Raw genomic sequence first — 22,686 nt, 5'->3', positions numbered from 1 at the left:
ACCAGCCAAGATTAAATTGTTCCTTGTTCCTGGGTATTTACAATCTAGTGGGAGGAAGAAAGAACTAGCAATGACATACATTAGATTAGAATGCATTGTCAGATAGCAAAAAGCACTATTAAGGGGAAAAAGAAGAGTAAAATAATAAAAATATAGAAAGCAGAAGTGTATGCTTTGTCTTTAGTGGGATGCTCAGGTTTAATTAAAAGATTATTTTTAGACCAGTTTAGAATGCCATGTCCACAGTACAAGGAAACCAGTGAGGCTGAAGTGGTGGGAATCAGGGGCAGGGACAAGAAAGTTAGTGAGGAGACTTGCTTTCAATCCTTTAGGACAAAATTAAGATCGATGTTTTTTTGCTCAGTGTAAGATGAAGTCATTGGAAATTTCAAGTAGGGTTGCAAGGCTGTCAGTTTTATTTTAAAAAATCCCTTTGGCTGCTGCAGGGAACAAGGCAATGATGGCTTGGGCATAAGGCAGATGGGGGTGATGCGAGGGAGTTAATGTGTGATATATTTTGAGGATACAGCTTATAAGATTTGGATTAAATTTTGTTTATATATATAAAAAACTAAATATACTCATATATGTATATAAGAGTCAAGGTTGAGTCCATGTCTTTTGATTGGAGCAGCCAAATGAATGAAGGTGACTTTTACTGATATTTGCATGTTTTCTAATTAAATGCATAACCTTTAACCTCTCTAAAACCTGTTTTCCTCATTTGAACAAAACGGTAACAAAGATATCTACTCCACAGATATAACAATTTCCTCTCTCAAACTCCAGCTTCACTTTCTACTTACTGCTATCAATAATAACTTACTTTCATTTTGCATTTTGCGCTTTAAACTGCTTTCGAATATATTTCTCCCAGGATTGCTATGAGATGCATTTGATTATAATAACAATAAACTCACAAACAAAAGACAACAAAATCAAACTGAGGCTGAGAAAAGTACAGTGCCCACAGGCTTATAGTCTTTAGAGAGACTGAAGTGCAGTTAATTCCACAGCTCACAAGTGGAAATGCTGGCTTGAAATCTGTCTTCCATTTCAAGTCCTGTGCTCCCTCCACTATCTGCTTTCTTCTCCTGGAATGATATCATGGCTGTTTACCTGGGTGAATATAAAACAAAAAGAGTCTAAAAAATTAGGAGCCTATTTGACCTTCCTAGATTTCTATTGATTGATTGATTAGGTTCAAAAACAGGGATGGGGTCTTGCTATGTTGCACAGGTCTTGAGCTCCTAGGCTCAAGTGATCCTCCTCCCTCAGCCTCCCAAAGTGCTGAGATTATATGTGTGAGCCACTGTGCCAGGCCAGTTCCCTAGATTTGAAATTATTTTGGGGTATGGTTAACTTGAGTTACATCAGTAACTTGAGTTACATCAACTGTAAAGAGTAACGTAGGCAGAATTTCCCTTCATTACTTTCATTATTTTTGTTTTAGCCTGGACGTTTTTCTTTCTGTCCGATGCAAACAATCTCTTTTTCTCAGGTACTCAGGTATCTCTTATTTGTTGCCTTTTTCTTGGGTAAACAAATAGATGGCTATGTGGGACTAGCCTTAGCAAGAAAACATACCTGAAATTATAAATAGTTGATTGGAATGAAATTATAGGATATTTTCTCTGTGCCAGGCAGTATGTTGCTCATTCTAAATAAGCTAAATATAATAGGATAAATTACCACAATACATTATTATATGTGTTGGCTCCAGAGCTAATGATAAATTATAAAATAAGATCCATTTCTGCCTTCAAAGAGCCCCTGGTTTGTAATAAACAATATTCTCCACGTCAACAGGGGAGACCATCTTTGTTTAAATTCTAGCCAATGTTGGAGTTTAATATGGAAGTCTTGACTTGATCAGAAATCCTTAGTATTCAAGAATTTTACATCTTTCCCTTAATCTTGTCTGGATTCATATGGCAAGCCAGATGTCCTGGAAATGCCCAAAGGGCGGAGGCTGCCTTCCCACCACCTGGAGATGGTCCTTTGTAATATTGCAACAACACTATCTCCCCTTTCCCTATACCCATATCAAACACCAGACTCAACAGCTGGATGTTCAATTATTCAGGCCTCATAAGTACTCTTTAATTACTACTCTACACTATCTTTTAAACTAATAAACACAGAACTAGGCTGTGCAGTTATAGTTACAACTGAACCAAATATGGGAAATATTTGCATTAAATATTTATTATTGTCTTCAGGACTTTTCAATGTATATTTTAAAATAATTTAAAGACCGTTTTTTAAATATTTAACTTGAAATTTGTTCTTATTAATTTATAATTTGAATTTAAATGTGTAATTATCTTCATGGTTCAAATCAAATATCTTTCATTTTACTGTCTTTTGCACTAAGTTCATAGTATAATATAGACCGTAGGATGTAGAAAATAAATAAATTTATAATATGTAGAAAATAAAGGGAGTATAATGCTTGGAAAAATCTGTAAGAATCTGAACACTGACAATTTAAGACAAGTGCAACTTAAGTGCTAACAATTTATGTGAATTTTTGCACACTTTTCACTAAAAAAGTAACCCTGCCATCACAATCACGGTGATACCTAACATTATCTATGTGCAGATAAAAGGTACCTTCATAAAAAAACACATTGGCAAAATATATCATATGCAATTTAAGTATAACAGAGAAATAGGTATTTGAAAATAACATTCTTCTGATTACAAATAACTTTTTAAGCAGAAATTTTTATTTCCTTAAAAATGGTTTTCAAAGAAGAATAAGAACTATTAAATCACTATCAGTATTAGTTCATTTTGAATGTCTCTGTCATTAAATACTAGGAAACATTCCTTCATCATTTTTTTGAGTATAATTTTGCATTCAGGTTTATGCAATAGTTCTACTGTATGAATATGCGACTACTCATGGTGAACCATCTAATATAATTTTACCAAGTTAAAAAGTCTACCATAGGCTATAATCATAGAGTATTTTCTATTGTAGTTGGTTGAATATTTTTTTAGACCTATGTCTGTAAAATACAATACATATCTTGTATTCTTAGCATTTCTTTATTCCCCTAATTGGCCATTTGTAATTGAATGGGGGAATGAAATTTCCGTCTCATGACAGTTTTATTCACCTAACATCATCTCATGCTAAGAACAATACTTATATCCTCTTAGTTGGTTTTATAAAGGGCAAGTATGAATTCTAGAAATATGAACATTTTGATATATTTCCTTTTAAAACCTTGTGAATAACAAATATTAAAATAAAATTAAATTTAATTTCTATAATGGAATGGGCATTTGGAGTAGAATATATCTATGTTTTATTCAAATCTCAAATTAGGCCTTGGCAATTGCTTCTGAATAGACAATGTAGTAGGCTACAGAAATGACTCTCAAAGATATCAGGTTCTAATCATTGGAAACATTACTTTATGTGAGAAAAGTGTGATTGTAGTTATAATTAAGCTAATGATCTTGAAATGGGGAGATTTTCCTGAGTTCAACTGTATGTAATCACATGTACCCTTGGAAGAGGAAAGTGGAAGGACATAAGTTCTATCTCATGCACACACACACACACACACACACACACAATATCAACGGGAAGGCAAAGCTCAGGCTTGAAGATGCTGGCCTTGAAGACTGGACTGATAAGGCCAGGAGCCCAGGAATACTGGCAGTCACCCCAGGAAGAAGGATGAAGGAACAGAATCTCCCTGGAGCTCCAGAGGGAGCTCAGGTCTCTCACCTTGATTTTGCCCCAGTGAGATTGATTGGCCTTCTGGATGAGAGAACAATTCCTGTTGATTTAAGCCACAGACTTCATGGTAATATGTTACAGCAGCCACAGGACTCCAGTACAGGTGAGAAAATGAGACAGTATTGGTGTAGCACTGGGTTCATTTAAAGACAGCAGTATTCTGAAATATTTTGTCTGTTTTTGTGAGCCTAAAAATACTTTATCTCTTATCAGAGATTTTTCTCCTTCATCTACATTCTGTCTAGCTACCCCTGTTCCTGACATTGCTGAGGGCTCTGGGGTCACAAGCATAAGTCTATTCTGATGGAATCAGGTTCTGCTGCTGTAGCCTGGGAAGGCCCCTCCTCAACGACATCTGCTGTCTTCTGCAGCTCCTCCACCTGCAGGAGGGTCTCAGTTATTTTGACCCTTGTTCAAACCTAGAAGTTTTGTGGCCCCTGGCTGGGACACTCCGTGACCAAGAACCAGTGTATAAATTCTCTGCTTTTCCACTTTTAGAGTGAAAAATTATGGGTATACATTGTTCCTTGGAGGATCCCTGTGGGTCTGAGATCTAGATGCCTAGAGCAGAATTCAGCTCAACAACAGTTCTTTTCTTTGGCTACTTCTCTTTCCTCATTTGACTATTTCAGTCTACTCTCCTGTTCCTTGAGATTATTTTCTAAAATCTTCACATAATCCCAGCCTTAGCTCTGGACCTGAATGGAACCAAACATAAGACAGCTGGTACCTTCTAGAAGGTAGACTGGAAGATTTCTGGAAATAGATCACTCACTGATCTGACAGCATTTCAGAACCACTGCTGGTGGTAACAATAATGGGGGCATCTCCCAGAATGCAGTAACATCACAATTGCAAGATTCATGTCCATTATGACTTGAGATGAGCTAACGTGGTGGTTGACAGATAAAGTTACTGAGGGAGGCAATGGTAAGTGTAAAGACAATAGAGTGAACTGACTTTTTAAAATGGCTTTTGACACCTTGACAACAGAAAATGACATGCTCAATGTAGCTATCAATTCAAAGTACATCATAAAGGTCAGGAATCCTTTATGCAACAACCAAAGGAACCCTTATTGCCTCCTTATCTCCTACAGCTCCATGGCACATTGTGCTGAAAGTCGGGCCCAACATATAGCCCAATTCGTTAGCAGAGCTATAATTAGACTAAATGCAGCACTTGGTAAGTACCTTCACTAAATTCAGGGCTGTGATAAGGCAGACCCATGGCCATGAGACCTGCAATGGGGACACTACTTGGGTGGACAAGCTGAGAATCCTCAGCAATTGCTTCCAATTGTCACCTAGGGTACCTAGCTCCCACTCGCTTGGTAGAAAAGACCATTCTCACCTCTGATGTTTAAAGACATTTTCTGAGACAGATTTCTCACAAGATGATGTTTGTTCTTCCCTTCGAAAGTCTGTTCTAATTTCCCTCATTAGCACTAGGCCAAGGGTTGGCAAACGTTCTGAAAACAGCAAAATCATAGGTATTTTAGGCTTTGTGGATCTGAATCAAGGGCATGATGTGGGCATTTATATAACTGTTGAACAGATCACCATTTAAAAATAATAAATCCATTTGTAGGTTGAAGGCCACACAAAAACAGGCAAGAGGTGGGAATTTGACCTTGGGCCATAGCTTGATGACCACTGATCTCCACTTCTCAGTTATCCAACTTTAAATTTCATCAGACTCACTTAGAGGATTTGTTAGGATCATTTCTGTAGCCTAACTCCAGCGCTTCTGATTCACTAGATCTTGGGTGGGCTGATAATTTGCATTTCTATTAAGTTCCCAGGTGGTGCTGATACTGCTGAGTGGAAAAATCACGCCTCCAGACTGAGAGTATTACATTTTAGCCTGTGCAAGGATATACAGTCTCAGTACTCAGAGGAAAAAGTGCAGTCAACTTCTGGCAAGAGCTGCTATGAACCAGCAAGACATAGAGGACGCAGTTAGGAGTCACCCTTCCGGGTGTTGAAGCGCAAAGGGCAGAACTTAAAGTTGGAAGGAGAATGTATTTGGGTGGAGACAGGTGTTGGAGACCAGGACACCTGGAGTAGCTCCTGATAAGAAGCTACTTTTTACTACTGCTTACATTTCTTTTCTTGAAGCTTGGACATGACTGCAACTTACAGAAAATGAGGTAGGGATGTTGGACACATCTTAGCACATTTAGCATGGCTCAGGAGGCACGGGAGGAGATACTAGTTTTGATATTTTATGTGAGACCAGAGAACCCATTGCTTGACTACATTCCCTGAAGGCCCAGCAGTCACTCACTTGACTGTGACAAGATAGAATACACTAGTGAGGAGGCCAGTCATATCATTGAACCCTGGCCAAAGTTCATTTACGGCAAGCCCAATGGGATAACAGACAATTCCTATTGTCATTTCTCTGACCCTGGAGTGTAAAATTGTGACAGACACTCTTAGCAACTGACTGGGGAGGCTCACTTTAAAATCCAGTGTGTTCCTATTGGCTCCCTGACCTGTGGAGTAACTTAGTATGGAAGCAGGCCAAGTGCTAATCCCTGAAGCTGTCTGCCCCTAGTCAAGATCATAGAATCTACTGCATCTCAGGAAAAACTGCAGAGATGAGCACAACATCAAAGACTTAGAGTATAACAGGTGTGGTGGTTCCCATTGCAAAAGGTTCAACTAATCTGTTTTGTACCTGCAAAATCCAACTGTGTCATACGGGTGATAAAGGAGTGCAGTAACACAAATTCCCCCCCACCCCAATCGGCCTATGCTGGCTGCTGTATTAGCACAAACCTTGACACTTGGTTAGTTCCTACGGAACTGGAAAAAGCATTGTTTTAATCCTCATTGTTAAGGAAAAATAATTTATTTCAGTCATGTCTTACACCTAAGCACAGTTTAAGTATTAGTAGTGTGAAATTTTTCCTATCTCGCCATGAGACATACATAGCCATCCTCTGAGACGGGTTACACAGGTGAAACAGAATTCCTAGTGAAGTACTTGACATTGTAGAACACAGAAAAATAAATCTGGGGAAGAGGAATATATAGGGGGAGGGCAGATTTGATGAGATGGAGAACAGGGGAATTTCTATGTCAACATTTTTCTCACCTAGCAGAGCAAGCCTCCCTTGGGTAAAATTTTGCTAAGTACTCTTAGTAATACAAAAGAAAAATATAAGACAGAGTGCTTAACATCTACCTGGGAGACCTGATAAATATTCATAAAACCATGAGAGAACAACACATATCATTAACTCTCCTGATTGTGTGATGAAACTATTTAGTATCATGGGCCTTAGGAGAAGAGAGAAGTCTGGGTTGGAGTAATTGAAGAGAGTTTTAAGGAGGAAATGGGATTTGAGAAAAGATGGATGAATAGTATTCCAAAAAGGAAAGTAACTAATACACTTCCAGTAAAGAGGACAATGCCAAATGTACACGATGCAAGAAAAGATACTCTAAGTTATAGGACAGGGAAAAAGCCAGTACAATTATTAAGAAAGTAGAGTGAAAAATGTTCATTGTCCTCAGATAGTGAAGAGGTTTTTGTTTTGTTTTGTTTGAGACGGAGTCTCTGTTGCCAGGCTGGAGCACAGTGGCACGATCTTGGCTCACTGCAATCTCCGCCTCCCAGGTTCAAGCGATTCTCTTGCCTCAACTTCCTGAGTAGCTGGGATTACAGGCATGTGCCACCACACCTGGATAATTTTTATATTTTTAGTAGAGACGGGGTTTCACCATGTTGGTCAGGCTGGTCTGGAACTCCTGACCTCATGATCCGCCTGCCTTGGCCTCCCAATGAAGAGGTCTTTAAACCAGTCAGCTTCATTAAATTATGATATGATATCAAATTATGAGGGATCATAGACATTTAAGCAGAGGCATTGCATGGCATAAGAAATGCCTGACAGACCAATCAGAGAAAGGCCAGCAGAATGAGAACTACCGACTTTTTTCTTGATTGTTTGGCTGTTAGTTTATTGTCATCTGTAAAATTATTTCTCCTCTAGCTGTCCAATAAATCTTGCAAACCAATAAATCATCCTTCATAGCCATTTCTCACTTTGCACTTTCTTCTTTTGTCTCCTTCTGCAGTCTCATCTATATTTGGGGATTGACTTACCACATATTCATAGGTTTCAATTTTGTTGTTATTGTTGTTGTTGTTGTTTTGGTCTCTAAGCCAGATCTGTCTTTTAAGATCCCAGAACCAAATATTTACCTTCTTCCTAAATACTTTTACTTGGAAGAGGCAAACTTAACAAGGCAACAGGAGTTGGGATGGCTATCGGTCTCATGTAACAGAAATTAACAAAGTGTATGTTAAACAAGTAATTTTTTTGCAGGCAATAATGAGCCCCAGGCTGATGTGTTCAGTGCTAAAGCAATTGTTCAATGCGCCAGTCTCTTCTTTTAGTCACACTGCATTGTCCTTAATGTGTGGCTTTCCCCCACCCCATGGTTATAAGAAGCTACCACTCTTTAAGGAATGTCTCTTCATTTCAAGCAAGAAGAAGTGAAAAAGAAAAAGGCAAAAGGCATGTGCAAATAAAGGTCATTACTTATTTAGAATAATAGGTTTCCTAGAAGCCCAAGCCAGAAAGTTTCCATTTCAGTTTCCTTGTCTGGAAATGACCAAGTCACTCCTGGATGCAGAAGAATATGGAAAATCCAGTTCTTACCTATCTACAGTGCCACAACTTTACAAAAACAAAGTGTTATTCGTAAAACAAAGGACGTAAGATAACCAATCAAAAGTCTCTGCTGCAGCATCCAAAATTCAATTCATGATGGCCCACACCCAATTAGGTGGTCCTGCAGTGCTGCCTATATCAGTGAACAGTTCCATAGTTCTCTAGTGATTCAAGTCAGAGCAATAATATTCACCTTTGCTACACCTCCATACCCACTGTATATCCTTGCACAATTTTTCTCCCCCAACTTATCACTCAATTTCAAGGTAACATTTATCTCCGAAGCAATTATTGTACCCATACCCACTGTATATCCTTGCACAATTTTTCTCCCCCAACTTATCACTCAATTTCAAGGTAACATTTATCTCCGAAGCAATTATTGAAGCATCATTCAAACCACTGTCCCTGCATCTAAACTTGCCTTGAAGCTTCTTCCAGTCAATTTACCACTGTGCACTGAGTTATCTTCTTAAAAGGCAAATTGGAGAGGATCACCCAATAGTTCCTATTCAACAGCTTCCCATTGCCCTTACATAAAGGTCACACTCACACATAACCTACAACATCCTTTAAGTCTAAATGCTGACAAGTTGTATTTCACCGCCCCCCCCCCCCACACCCCTCCATATTCCAGGCACATGGGCCTTGCTTGTTTCTTGTTCTTTCCTGGTTCTCTCTTTTAGGATTTTAAATGTGTTTTTTTCTCTGTCAGGAACACCCTTGTTTCCCAAGTTCATTTAACTGTCTTCAGCCTATCTTCAAATTTTAACTCTACTGTTACTTCCTCAGAGATCTCCCTTGTCTTCCTGGCCAGGTGAACACTTCATGTTTATTTCTGTGATGACTGTGTTTGATCCCTGAAGCAGGCTCCATGTATTTTCCTCCTCATTTCTGTGCCACCTGTTCCAACAATGTGTTCAATTATCTGTATGTATAAAACAAATTGAAAAAAGGAGAGGAAAAGGAGGAACAATTCTCCACTCCATAACTCCACTCTTTAACTCTGTTTCCATTAGGTAGATAAGAAAATCACCAACATAAATTGGAGAAAAAGAGTATCCTAGGGAAATATTCAACTATGATAAATTCATAAGAAGAAAAATAAATCAGAAAGCCATAGGTTTGTTTTACTTAACAATATGAATGCAAGATCTTAAACACAATATTGGCACATAGAATAATTCCAGAATTCATTTAATAATGAAAGCTATTGGCTGGGCACAGTGGCTCATATGTGTAATCCCAGCACTTTAGGGGGCCGAGGTGGATCACTTGAAATCCGGAGTTCGAGATCAGCCTGGCCAACATGGTGAAACCCTGTCTTTAATAAAAATATAAAAATTAGCCAGGCGTGGTGGTGGGTGCCTGTAATCCTAGCTACTCAGGAGGCTGAAGCAGGAGAATCGCCTGAACCCGGGAGATGGAGGTTGCAATAAGCCAAGATCGTGCCACAGCACCCCAGCCTGGGCAACAGAGAGAGACTCTGTCTCAAAAAAAGAAAAAGAAAAAAGAAAAAAACATCTATTACTAGGTGTTGCTTATTCTATATAATTAACACACAATTTGATAAAGGATAGCTATTAATATAAATTTTTTACATTAATAGGTTAAGGGAGAGTTAAGTAAATATGGTAATTTAGGAGATACTGAAGAGATAACTTCCATTTCTGAAGAAATACTTTTTTTTGCTACAAGGAGATGATCATATTAAGGAAAACATCTCTATTGCAAACAGTCATTGACATTTAAATTAAAATGAATTTATTTTAAAGTATGAAGTCTACCACAGATCTGTGGTATGATCCAGAAGCTCCTATCAATTCTGCAACAAAAAACTATAACAAAAGAGTAAAATAAAATTTGATATTGAGCAGTTAAAACATGTTATTTCCAGATAACATAATTGGCAAAAGGAAACAAAAATTGACCAAAAATAAATGAGGAGTTTTTACATCAATTAGAACAAAGTCATATGATAAATTTTATAAGACAAACACACTAAAATGTTAATCATGGTTATGTCCATATAGTTCCAATACTTGACAATTAAAATGTTTATTCTAATTTTGGAGTTTTCATATTCCTTTATAATCAGAAAAAATAGTTGCTATATACATTTGTAAAGGAATGAAGAATTGCATTTAGTTAGAGTTGTAGTGACTTGATATATAGAGTGCATATAGGTCTTTATTCTTGTCAAACTGTAAATCATTTTCTGGTTTTAAGATAGACACTAATGTAGATAAATTAACTTATGGACCCTTGGATGCCATTCAGTGCTCTGCTCTATTCCTGAAAGTGTAAGAAACTACAATAAATGTGAACTAATACAAATGACAACTGTACATTTTTACTTTACTATTCAGTTTTTAAAGAAGTATATCAAAACACACAAGGTCAAAAGATTGGGGACCTTCCCATATTTTAACTTTGGACATAAATATTTTATTTTGCCATACTTATGTTCATCCAAATAACCCCAAGTCTCTTATTGTAGTTGTTTTCATAAACGCTGACATAGTATCATTTGTGAGAAATCTTGCTCTTTGGGAATAAATTTGATTTTAGAGATTAGACACATGTCATTCAAAGTTAAGTGTGGTGCTTACGTATCTGATGAAGTTGTACAGCAATGTTTTCGGTCAAATATCACGAGATACATAACATAAAGGCAATAATTTTACTTGGGAGCTTGGAACTTAGTTACAATACCTGTGCCAACCATTGCAAATTTTAGAGAAACCTCTTAAGAATGTTTAACCTCTGTTTTATCACCTTAAACTACTAATAGTATTTAGTTCCCTTTTCTCACAGAGTTTGTGGTCAATCACTGTTATATCAAGTTAGCGTTCTTGTTTCTGTTGTAGATTCTATAATAGTAACTTGGGCAGTGGGGGCATTTTTGACATTCATAGTTTCTCATATGAATAAAGCAACATCATATGAAATAATTGTTTGCTAAAAACGTATAATGAAAGTATAAATATAAGGTTAATTTATAACCCTATATTTTCTAAAATTCAAATATTCAACTGTAATACTTCTAATATTAATGTGTGTTTAAGCAGAGAATATTCTTTCAGTCTTGATTTTATATGTGGTAGGACTCTGATTTTTCTCATTTAATACATTTTACATCTAAGTAGCTATGAGATATTGATAACCTACTTTCTATATTAGATAAGAAATTTATAACTATTTTTTCTATCAAAAAATGTTTTTAAAATATATACTTATGTATATAAAACAATCATCATGTATTTTTGGAAGGCAGTTGTCAGAAGTCTATAGGAATAATGATAAATAAGTATGGACTGCATTTTTTTCTGAATAAACTTTTACTTCTGTGGAGATAACTCTACAGAAAACATTAATTTCCTTCTTTTTGACTTTTGATCGTGATAGTTGTCAAATGTCATTTTCGTTTCCAGATCTGTCTCAATATAATTTATCCTTCAGTCTATATATAATGTTTACGCTGGTTCCCAGGAGATATGAAAAGTTCTGTTTGACATATCATTTTGTGGAAAATTGTGTCTTCATATTTTCATATATCATGTCTCTATATTTATTCTACATCTTACTTTACAAATCTTAGTATGCTGTGTACTATCAACAGCAGAATGCTAGAACTTATTGTTTTAGAAAGAAAATGAATATGTGTGTGTGTGTGTATGTGTGCGTGCACACACACAGATATATGTATACACATTCCTGCCAAAAAGAATCTGTTATTTGCTACCAATTCATATCAGGAAAGTTTAAAATATTTTGTCCTAATTTTTATTATTCTTATTTTACATTAAAAACAAAGCATGTATCTTGTAAAAAATGTAAAAATATCAGGGTCACCTAAAATTCACATGGACCAGTTCTCAACTTATGTCTCATAAAGTAATTTTCTAGAAGGTCTTAATTATTTCACATTTCATGCAAGGAATTTTAAGATTAATACTTGTAAACACCACTTACATGAGATACACTTCATTTTGCAGGAGAGCTGCTTTAAGTTGTCTGGAAGATTTCTTACATGAGAGTTTGCTTTGTGTGTTCATTGGACACTCTTCCTCAGTCTCCCATGCCTTTTTTTTCCTTATTTGCTGAACTCCAAATATCTACGTGCTGCAGAGATTAACTCTGGCCTCCCTTTGCTCTTTATACATTCGTTTGGTGAAATCAGGCAATCACATAACTTTATTCTGAGCAGCCCCAAATTGATATAATTTATATGTCCAGCCTCCCTTCCACATGAGCAAAACCTGTTGCCTCCTTGACAACTCCACATGCGTGTCTAACAGAGATCTCAGATTTCATGTCTAAACTGAGCTCCTGATTTCCCTCTCTGTGCCTTCATGCGGGGACTGCAATCAAATCACAAGAACTGTATGTGATTGTGAATTAGAAAAATGGATTTCTTAGGATAGATGCGGAACAAACTGCATACTGCATTACTGGATTTTTTTTTTTAAGGCATTCTGACAAACCCAATTACCTTCAGGATGTATGGTCTGGAGAGAAAGGATCTAGATTGTATTCCAAACATGCTGCTCTAGCTGGATACATGTTGTAGAGAGCACAGTCTGCACGATGGGATGGAATATACCTCGCTTGCTGGCTCTGCAGATTCTTCTCTCTCTGAAAATGGGAATTCCAGTGTCCTTGCCGCTCAGGCAGGGTACTAAATGGTACTATTTCATTTAATACCAATCCTCCAGCCCTTGAGGACATTTTCTTGGCTCTGCCTCCAACAGATATTGGAAATCTGACCACTTCCCCCACACTTCCCGCTTACATCCGATCCCGGTCTCCTTCACTTCTTACCTTGATTATTACGGAGAAGCCTCTTGCTTCCCTGTTCCCACCTGAAAGTTATTTTCAACCTGGGAATGAAAGTTGATGTTTTAAAATGATACAACTCATTGCTCTGTTTAAAGGTGTCCGTGGCTTCTCCTCTTCCTCAGGGGACGTTCTTTCAATTGCCTGCAAGACCAAACGATCTTCCCAATTCCCATCCCTTTAACGGTCTCAAGGCATATTTTGTGCCTCTCTCCTTGTTCTCCTGGCTCCCACAATGAGGGCCTCATTGTCCCTCCCTGAACGTTTGGTGACAGGAAGTGTTCAGTGCCCCCGATATCCACATGGCTTGCTCATCAACTGTGTATGATTTTTGCTCAAATGTCTCCTATATGTAAAGTCTTCTACTGCCACCCTATTTAAATTTCAATTCTCCCTATACAAACCCTCAATGCCCCTTTCCTCCTTCATTTATCCTCATAGCCTTTATAACCATCTGACATCAGCAGTTTTAAAGCAGCACTTCCCATTCTTCTTGTCTCTAGTGTTTTCCTCTTTTAAAATTAGCACTCTACTAAATTGCCGTACCGTTTATTATTTTTTTAATATAAGAATTGATGTATCTTTTACCTTATTAAGTGGAAACACTCCTCCAAATTCTTAGTGTTTCTCTGTGTGTTTATATACATTATTTCATTATAATTATTCTGTTCTCATTATTATTTTGGGTACTGTGGCAAAAAATTTTCATACAAATAACTACATCCTTGTAGAAATGCAAATTTTTGAAAGTAGAAATACTAGGACACAGTCTATACACATTTTTAAAACAGCAAAAATTACTCATGGTTTTTCCAAGAACTACTACTATATCACTTTCTTTGCAGTTGCATATGAGAATGCCAGACTCTCTATATTCTCAACAATATTGGACAGGATAACTCCATAAATTTATGCCAGTCTGGATGAAAAATATGGTACGTTGTTTTAATATATTTTTTAGGTCTGTGCTGACTCTTAACCATTTTTGGGACTTCTTCCTGATTTGTGTCTATTTCTATATGGTTGTTTTCATTTTCTCAATAATTCATAGTTTTTCATATATTTTATGTAGACACTATTTGTTACTTGTGTCATAAGTTATTTCCCTGGACTGATACTACCGTTGAGCTAAGCATATGCTGTATTTTGCAACACAGTTGCTTTTAATTTTAAATAATTATTTGTGTTTCAAGCTCTTCATTAATGTCATGTTGGTTTTATTTTATGTTTACAAATCTTATCACATTTGAAAATAAAATCTCTGATAGGCAGACAGATTGATAGAATATTGATAGAATATATATATAGTTAAATTTCAGTTAAAATTACCATAGTGTAAAGTTAGTGAAGTTTTATCACTACCGTTTCCATAAGGATAGATAGTATTCTCAATGCTATTTACTAATTCACCCATCAGTTCCTTTGTGTTATGTGATATTACATTTATCATTTAATAAAATTCCATATTTACATTAATTTTATTTGGATCTTGTCTTTCTCTTATAATATGCTTCACCAATGAGATATAGATATATATATATATATATTAAATTACTATACTTTATACTACATTCCTATAAGAGCTAGGGCACTCCTCCTCTTGTTATTCTTGATCAAAATTCCTTTGCTTCCCTCTTCCTTCACTCTTTCACGTAGGCTTCCCAAATTCACGTGAGTCAGTAATCACTATCATTCTTTGTAGGAAGAGTGGTTTAGCTTCACTCATAATGAAATTTGTAGTAGAGCAAAGCACATTGAATTTACTGCCTTTTAAATGACTTCCAGCATTACTCCTTCTAAACAAAGTACTCATAAAATGTAGAATAATTGTTACTTAACTGTATTTGTGTTTCTTACTGTGTACAACAATGAACACTGCTTGAAAGAAAATCAGTTCCTTTCTTTATGAAAAACAACTATTAAATATAGAAGAGTTTTTAAGCTTCCCCACAGTAGAATTTCTGCTAATTCAGAAAAACAACAATTTATTGCCTCTTACTTTTACAGTTAAATCACAAGAGAAAAAAATGTGTGGAAAATCACTTCTACTCAACACACTTTTCATTTTTCGTTTATGTAGAGGGAATTTAATAAAACCATAGCTATTAAATTGAAAGTTTTTCTGAGTCTCATTTCTCCTTTACATTGAGTTTACACAATGGTGACCATTTGCTCTTGATAACCTTTGTGGCCCTTGGCTTCACCATTTGGAGTATTTGCTTATACCTCCCTAATTGGCAGCCTGTCCTTGGACTGAAATTTTCACTATATCCTCCAAATGACAGCACTCCAAATGTTTTTTTTTTTTTTTTTTCTTGTCTACACCCTTCTATCTTTCTATCTTGGCATGGCTTCCACTTTTTGCTAGATGGTTCATATCCATACCATTCCTCCATTTCCAGTTCTCTTCTGTAGATTTACACTCAGGATGCCTCAAACCAATTTTATTGTAATTCCCCAATAACCAGCTTCTTCATCCCAAAGATTTTCTGTTGATATTTTCATAGTCATCTTGGTCACTTCTAGTCAATATTTTTGGTTTCAGCTCCAATTTTCTCATCTTAACCACAAGCATGCAACCAAACAACAACTGTAATTGAAGCTCCCTCCTAATGACTTTTCCATCTCTCCCTTAATTTCCATTGCAGTCATCATCACCATCTACTGGGCCTTTATTACTTGGCCAGAACTTTTCAATAGTTTTATGCCACTCCTTCCTGATTCATAAATATGATCACCAAATTAACTTCCAAAAATTATCTCACCACTGCTTTTCTAAGAGAAAACAGCAGGCACTAAACAAATGTGTGTTGACAGGCTGGTTGAATTTTACTAACTCCTCATTATCAACAGCATACAGATAAAATGTTCCAAAATTTGGCAATTAAGATTTCTGTATCCCTGCAACTCTGTTCTTAGACATAGATAGGAGTTCTGCTTTTCTCATCACCCTGTGATAGTTGGATTCATAACTTATGTGTAGAAGGCTACTTCTGTTATTTTCATTGAAATGCTAAAATTTTTAAGTAGAAACACAAAATGTGCTCCATGAAAATTTCCCTTATTTTTCCAGCTCTCCATGATTCATTTCTTATTTTCAATGCCTGTGTTACATATTCCATTATCACTTATCTACTACTTTGTATTATGGTTATCTCTCTAAAGGTTATCTTTCCAATTAGATTATGAATTGTCTGAGTCATATCCTTATTTTTTGGTGTCTTTCAGCTTATTGCAAAATCACTTTTCATATTTTAGTGCAGCACGGTATAACAAAAAGAACATTGGAGGCTGAGTGCGGTGGCTCACGCCTGTAATCCCAGCAATTTGGGAGTTTGAGGCGGGCGGATCACAAGGTCAGGAGATCAAGACCATCCTGGCTAACATGGTGAAACCCTGTCTCTACTAAAAATACAAAAAAAATAGCCGGATGTGGTGGCAGGCACCTGTAGTCCCAGCTACTCGGGAGGCTAAGGCAGGAGAACTGCTTGAATCTGGGAAGGAGAGGTTGCAGTGAGCCAAGATCACACCACAGCACTCCAACCTGAGCGACAGAGTGAGACTCCATCTTCAAAAAAAAAAAAAAGGAATATTGGAGCATAAGGCTTGCATTGGATTCCTAGGTCTGTAATAGATAGGAATAATATCTTTGGATCATTCTCACCATACAGCTTTCCAACCTCATCTGCCAACACTCCTACATCTACACACTCTTCATCTTAACTGTTGCTGTTTTGTTCACCTGGACTTGTCTGATATCCTGGGATGCACTTGCTCATCTTTCTTCCTTGTGAAATTCTGCAAGATTCAGACTATAAAATATGTGACTTTCCATACTGATTTTCACCTGAAAGTTATTTCTATGTTGAATGGTCCATTCCACCAAGTAGTGGAAAGCATAATCTTACTGATTCAAATCAAATGTCATTAATTCCAGATTTTCTACATCAGTTCGTGTTTCCTATTTTTTTCTCCTTGTGGTTGCATCTAGATTTTAGGGCAAGCATGATGGTGAGGCACCTAGTCCAGTGGTGGTCATTTGGCCACATTACAGATACCAATTATTTGGTATGATTCTGTCACCAACATTGGTATCCATAGTGATGTCTGCATTTCTACCGGAACATGTGGTCCGAACTGCGTTTAACATTGCAAACTTTTGTTCAGACCTCAACATCCTTTGGATTCATGAGTTTTTAGTGTCGCACGTATGTGACTCTCAGTTATGCTTTCTATTTCTTTGGGCATGTTGGATTCTCTGTATTGCTAACTAAGTCTCTGTCTCCTCTTCCAGGAACCTCATGAATTCACCTGTAATATAATCTTCCATGCTTACATCTTCCCAGCATAGTAAAGAAAAGACTCCTAGTGCTGTTTTGCTTTTATCCCAAGTTCCGTTTCCATATCAATACTGGGCCCCTTTCATAATAGTCCGGCTACCTCTCTTTGGCATTATCCTTATTATGCTGCTCTAGGGTACACCAAAAATGTCACCATTTGTTTTAATCCCCAAAACAGGTTTTTCCTACTTTGTTTTACATATAAAATTATGGTCACTTAATATCTCGCATCCTTTGCCAACCCTAACATGGAAGTCAGAGCAGCCTAAGAGGAAGCCTGAGAAAAAGGAGGAGGCTTGTAGCAGAATTCCGGTATACACGCACTAAAGTCATGTGTTAGCAATGACAGTTTTTGGATCCCTCATCTCTATTGTTCATCAGAGAACATCCCTAAAATGTTTTAAGTAAAATTTTTATTGAAGTATAACATAAATACAGTAAAGTTTACAAATCGCAAGTGTAAAAGTCAGTAACATTTCTCTTTACAATTATCACCTAAATCAATCAAGGAAAAGATGATTATCATTAGCCCCTGTCTTATGCTGTCCAAACCACAACTCGGGCTCCCCTAATAACCATTATATCAATTTCTAGCACTATGTTAGTTTTGCATGCATATATATATATATAACTTTTTTTCACAGTATATATTCTTTTGGTTTCCCTCACTGAGATTCAGCCTCTGAGTTTCTTTTTCATACTTGTTCATTCATTCTAATTGCTACTGCTGTATGAGTATACCACAAAATTTATTTTTTGTTGATTTGGAAACATTGGGTACATTCTCAAATTTGAGCCATTATGACTGTTGATGCTGTAAATATTGTTAAATATTATCTATCTATGCACATAAATACACCCCGTTGCTGAGCATATAGCTATGAGAGAAATGCTAGATCAATGTATGTCTATGTTTTACTTGATATTGGCCCCCCATTTAACAAGGTAGTTGGGCTATTTTAATTTCTGTCTTGCTTAATTTCTTAGCTTCTTCACTAACAAAGCTTTAAAATGTGTTATGTACTTTAGGGGAGAAACTGCTGAATCTAGAGTTTACTTCCACATACCACCTTATTTACTAAGATATTAGCTTCTTAATTTCTGGCTGCCTTGATTAATCCGTACTGTAACTTTTGTCTCTCTTCTATTTCAAATTATTAAAGGTTATGCTTACTTCAAGAAATGTTTACATCAACCCTTTTCCTGAATTCTTAGCTTGCCATAACAAAAATGACAAGCAACCCTAGGAAAAAGCAGCTTGAAGAATGTTGGCCCACTTCTCTGAAAACCCCTTTAAGCTTTAAGATCTTGGTGACTGCATTCCTGGTTGAATTAACAGTTTTTCAAAAAGTATTTACAAAATGTCGCTTTCTCCAGTTTTCCTCAGCACTTCTTAATGTGAATATTGGTCTTCTGAGATCTATCTCCTTATCATATTTGGTAAAAATGTAGAAACATCTCCAATTGAGAGTCTTTGAGGGTAGATTGGTAATTATTTCTAAATTCTGCTCTTGGGAGAGATGATGTACTTTCTACAACAGGAGGTACAACATTGTACCTGATATGAGTGAATTATAGAAGAGAATTCATGTACTGAAAAGCCCTTCTGACGAAGTTGTACATTGTGAGCCTCTGATCCCAGATGAGCTAAAATAATGAGTACTGATAATGTATTTGTCTCTATATTTATATATTCTATATTCAGATATACATTCATATATTTGAATGAAGCACCATTTCCATTCTCTGTTCAATTCCAGATGGGTGAACTGCTTCCAGTTCCACGACTTACAATTCCCTTGGCTTTGGTATTAGAACTCAACATGTACCTTCTATAATACATTTACAAAAATTCTATCTTATCTCTCAATCTATTATATTTTTCAAGTGATTTTCAGTGTCAAGATATAGCCACAAGATTCCACTCAGTTTTTAAATAGTTATTGAATGCTAGAAAGATGGAAAGAGACTATTAAGCAAAATGAAAAGAATGTGAAGAAGGGTAGGATCTTAAGTATACATTTAATTTTACAAGTACAAACATGCTTTTGCTTGGAAAAAAGAAAGACCTTCTCTATTTACTGGGCACGTTATGTTAAACCTTTATGTATTCATTCAACAAACATATAATATGTGGTTACTCCATGCTAGGCAGAAGTTTTACATAAATATCAAAAAATAGTAAGCACATTTAATGACAGAGTTTGTTAAATCCATATTCTCTCTCTCTATACATTGAACCTATGATTTTTTTCATTGTTAAAAATCTTTTGAAAAACACTATTGCTTTAAATTTTGTTGCGCCCAAAAGGAATATTAAAGACTTGGTACAGTTCAAAACAAGTAATACCCAGGGTGGGGTGGAGTAGAAATCAATGTCGTACTTCCAACCGAGTTTACCACTTGACTAGCAATTACCATAAGTGCTTCCCCACCACTGAGAGTGAGAAAGGAAGCTGGCGCTGCTGCCACTTCATGTTGTATGTTGCTTTTTTATCCAATCTATTCCTGTAAGTAACTTCTCAAAAACATTAAATACCCATTTCCAAAGCACTCCTTAAAGCAAAGTGCCCACTCGTCCTTCCTTCTCAGAACTTGGTATTTCGACTGCCAAAATTTCACAAAGGATGGAACAGCCCTGCTGAAAAAATGGAAAAAAATAAAACTAGCACCCAGAGTTATATTTGAGTACTATGTTTACTTTCTCTATTTGTATTGGCAATGTATTGTTTTAGTTAATTCGTGGACACTTGAGTAAGGAAAAAAAAAACTGAGTTGGGAACAAAATGCTTGTGGCATAAGAAAATAAAAATATTGCTTGGGTGCAGTGGCTCATGCCTGTAATCCCAACACTTTGGGAGGCTGAGGTGGGCAGATCACCTGAGGTCAGGAATTTGAGACCAGCCTGGCCAACATGGTGAAACGCCATCTCTATTAAAAACACAAAATTAGCCGGGCGTGGTGGTGCACGTTGGTAATTCCAGCTACTAGGGAGGCTGAGGGAGGAGAATCACTTGAACCCAGGAGTGAGCTGACATCTTGCCATTGCACTCCAGCCTGGGCAACAGTATAAGACTCTGTCTCAAAGAAAAAAAAAAAAAAAAAAAAGGGAAAAAAACGAAAAGAAAAATATCCATCCTTTGTCACCTTTGTCACCATACTTTATCATATGTGTTGGATTCATAATATCATAAGTGTATCATCACTAACACTTTTGCATGGCATCTTGGGAGAATGCATTTTATGTCAGGATTCATAATAATCAATTTTAAACAGATATAATTCCATTAAAACCATGAGCAAATAATCCATGTCTGGAAACCTACATGACTGGTCTAGTCCCAGCTCTGACACTAGACATTCTGCCCCATGAACAGATCATATCGTAACTTCACAAAAATGACATGAGGAGTTAGAGTCCATGATTCACTCAAGTGCCTTTCCACTCTAGCATTGTAGCACCTGCTACCCGTCAGCTGAACATAGGCTTTCCGTAAGCACTCATAGCTGGCGCTTTGCAACAGAACTCTAGCCAGTGTGTTTTCCTTCAAATATTTTTATCATTCCTCAAACTCTTCCCCCATAGCCCTCCTGGGTCCCCTCTTATATAGAGCTGCCCAATTCACCCCCAATCAATCATTTGCTTCTGTAACTCTTATCACTCAACACATCAAATACAAATTGATGATATGTTTTACTTTCTGTATCTAGAGTAATCTAGTAATCTCCAACTTTATCTTCCACTGGTCCACACAATGTAGCCTCCATCTTCCTGCTCTCTTTACTCTTTCCTCCCAACCTCACTGTTATCTTGCCCACCCATTTAACTTCTGCCTTTCTTCAAGATATATTTCCTCTCCCTCTCCTCTCCATTATTTTAAAAGTATCATCTTTTCAATGGTCACCAATAATTCTAGACCATGTTTTTGATTTTTCTTAGCTCCTTTTAAGGGATAATAAGATGTTTGTAATGTTTATGTCTTCCAAATGAATTGTAAATTCCTTGGAAACTGAGCCTGCTCCATGAATCATGTAGCAAGTGTATGGTAGGCCACATAAGAACTTCTGAATAGATGCTTCCTGAATTCCCTATCACATATTCATGTAAAGAAGATATTATATTTAAGGACAGGAAAGTGCATGCTTTGTTCAAGAAACTTCAGTGATACCAAGGAAGTTATATGATCAAATTGAAATTGTCCTAAGGAGTCAAGAATCTGTTCATGAACTCTGCTGAACCAGCAAAGTAGAAAAAAGCTAAGGGAAAGTACAGGGGAATGTTTTGAAAGGATTTGTTTATTATGTGTTCAGAACTACTTAGGGTGGGTTTCAAGTTTTCACTGCAAGCCAAATAAGAGAGGCTTCAGTTGGATCATTTGTAAAGCTTAGAACCTGTCACCTATAGCTATTGGGGACAATGTAGCATGTTTTAGCAGTCAGTGTTCTTCTATAGGATTTACATTCATATAAGAATATATATATATATTTACATATATATACACACACATATATATGGAGAGAGATATGGAGATTTTTATATAAATATATATTTAGAGAGAGAGAGAGAGAGATGGAGATAATAGATGGTCACTGAAAGATCAGTAAGAAATTTGCTCACACAATTGTGGGTGTCAGGCATTTTGAAATTTATACAGAAATCTGGCAGACTGGAAACCCAGGAGGAGTTGCTGCAGTGCTGAGGGAGAGTATTTTCTTCTCCAACGCACCTCCGTTTTGCTCATAAAGCCTTCATCTGCCTGGATGAGGCCCACATTATTGAGGATAATCTTCTTCCCTTAAAGTCCACTGATTCTAGATGTTAATCACATTTACAAAACAACTAGATTCGTGTTTGATTAAGTAACAGGGTACATGTGCTAGAGACTAGGCAAGTTGACATATAAAGGTAACCATCACAGGGAAATCTGAACTTCTGCCTGCTAAATCTCAGAGCTGAGTGACACTGGCCGACACAACGGTAGGTGTGAATACAAGGTTGCTGCTCCGGGGGACTGGTTTATTCCAGCAGAGGTTGACAGGAGAAAGGATGCATGGTC

This window comes from Pan paniscus, chromosome 14 (genome assembly GCF_029289425.2).
Source record: "Pan paniscus chromosome 14, NHGRI_mPanPan1-v2.0_pri, whole genome shotgun sequence".
NCBI lineage: Eukaryota > Metazoa > Chordata > Mammalia > Primates > Hominidae > Pan > Pan paniscus.
The sequence above is the reverse complement of the archived record's forward strand: the minus strand, read 5'-3'. Positions refer to the sequence as shown.